Here is a 2,655-nt window from a genome sequence, read left to right as displayed (position 1 = left end):
CAAGATTCTAAGTATAAAAGGAATATACAAGAATCATAGTTTTACTATGTATCAGGAAGAACCAGTTCAAAAATAAAATGCAAAAATGACACATTCATAATAATCACAGCTATAAAATACCTAGAAATAAAATTAATAAAAAATGTTCAAAACCCATTAAAAATTATGTTTTACCAAAGGACATATAAAGTCTTTGTAAATGGAGAGTCAAATATGGATAAGAAGCCTCAATATTTTTTTTTTTTAAAGATTTTATTTATTTATTTGAGAGAGAGAGAATGAGAGACAGAGAGCACGAGAGGGAAGGGGATCAGAGGGAGAAGCAGACCCCCCGCTGAGCAGGGAGCCCGATGCGGAACTCGATCCCGGGACTCCAGGATCATGACCTGAGCCGAAGGCAGTCGCTTAACCAACTGAGCCACCCAGGCGCCCGAAGCCTCAATATTTTTTAAAGCCAATTCTCCCCATATTGATTGGTAAATTAAATGTAATTTTTATCAAAATCCCAATGGAATTTTTTATATTTAAAAGTTGATTTTCTAGTTTATCTGGAAGAGTAAATATTTCAAAATAGGCAAGAAGGTTTTGAAAAACAACTATAACAAAATAAGACTTGGCTTACAAGACACTGAAAGAACTGTAAAGCTATATAGTAAATAGGGTAGTATGGTACTGATCAGAAAGACAACTAGATCAATGGAATGGAACAGAGTTCAGGAAATAACCCAGGTTCATATTTACAGGATTTTCCACATGCTCAAGGTGGCATTTCATTTTTAAAAAATATTTAATTTTTAAATATTTATTTGAGAGTGTATGTGTGTGCGTGTGCGCATGAGCCGGGGGAGGAGCAGAGGGAGAGAGAGAATCTCAGGCAGACTCCCGGCTGAACTTGGACCCCCAAGACAGGGCTCCATCTCAAGACCCTGAGATCATGACCTGAGCCAAAATCAAAAGTCAGACGCTTAACTGACTGAGCCACCCAGCTGCCCCTTCAATATTTTATTTTATTTATTTATTTTTTAAAAGATTTTATTTATTTATTTGACAGAGAGAGACACAGCGAGAGAGGGAACACAAGCAGGGGGAGTGGGAGAGGGAGAAGCAGGCTCCCCGCAGAGCAGGGAGCCCGATGCGGGGCTCGATCCCAGGACTCCGGGATCATGACCTGCCGAAGGCAGACGCTTAATGACTGAGCCACCCAGTTGAGAGAGACAGAGAGAGAGCATGGGGGGGGGGGAAGGGCAGAGGAGAAGCAGACTCCCTGCTGAGCAGGGAGCTCGATGCGGGGGGGCCTAATCCCAGGACCTGAGTTGAAGTCAGGTGCTTAACTGACTGAGCCACCCAAGAGCCCCCAAATTTTATTTTTAAGTAATCTCTACACCCAATATGGGGCTTGAACTCACAACCCCAAGATCAAGAGTTGTATGCTCTGCTCACTGAGCCAGCCAGGCGCCCCTCAAGGTAGTATTTCAAATCAGTGGGGGAAGACTAGATAATTCAGTATAAACAGCATAAGGACAATTGGCTTAATTACCCATAAATCATGGGTGATTTAAAAATCTAAATGTAAAAAACAAAACAATAAAACTATTTGTAAAAAAAAAATTTAGAAAAAATCTTTGCAAACTTTGGGTAGGAAAGAACTTCCTTAGCCTGACACAAAACCTGGAAGCCACGATGGACTGATCAGATTACATGAAGATTAAACACTTTTGTAAAGAGCTGTGCCTCTCCTTGGAATCCCCAGGAGAGCCATAGCATGGGGTGAGAGATGGGAGCTGGGAGGCAAGTAGAAGGAGTCTAGGAAGGGCACCCAAGAGTCTTTTGCTATGCTTTGCTTTGATCCTGAGCATTGCTCCCTGCTCAGAAAAGCACAGTGGATTTCTTACTTGGAATTTGATAGTTTTTTGAAATGTATTCCTAGTTCCTAGTATTTCTAATTTTAAATGATTTTAAATGAAATAAAAACTCACTTGGGGCACCTGGGTGGCTCAGTCAGTTAAGTGGCCAGACTCCTGATTTCAGCTCCGGTCACCATCTGAGGGTCCTGAGATGGAGCCCCATGTCAGGCTCCACACTCAGCAGGGAGTCGGCTTGAGGATTCTCTCTCTCTCTCTCTCTCTCTGCCCCTCCCCCTACTCTCTCTCTCTCTAAAATAAATAAATAAATCTTAAAAAAAAAACACCTCACTTGTATCTTCCCCCAAACACCATCATAACTCTCATATAGCAAAAGAGACTGAAGTTAAAAGATGACACACAGAAAATAAATTTGCAAACTGGGTAATAAAGGATTGCTATTTATTATATAGAAAACGTTCTTTTAAAATCAGAAAAGGAAAATAAAAAAACAGACCAGGATACCTGGGTGGCTCAGTAAGTTAAGTGTCTGCCTTCGGCTCAGGTCATGATCCCAGGGTCCTGGGATCGAGTCCCACATCAGGCTCCTTGCTCAGCAGGGAGCCTGCTTCTCCCCCTGCCTGCCGCTCCCCGTGTTTGTGCTCTCCCTCTCTCTCTCTGACAAATAAATAAAATCTTTAATAAGTAAATAAATAAACAGATCAATGATATGAATACGCAATTCAGTGAGAAGGCATACAAGTTGCCAATTAATAAATAAGCATGTGTTCAACCTCACTACTAATCAGAGAAA

The sequence above is a fragment of the Leptonychotes weddellii genome, chromosome 4 (genome assembly GCF_054177405.1).
Source record: "Leptonychotes weddellii isolate Sample4059 chromosome 4, ASM5417740v2, whole genome shotgun sequence".
Classification (NCBI taxonomy): Eukaryota; Metazoa; Chordata; class Mammalia; order Carnivora; family Phocidae; genus Leptonychotes; species Leptonychotes weddellii.
This window is presented reverse-complemented; position numbering follows the sequence as displayed.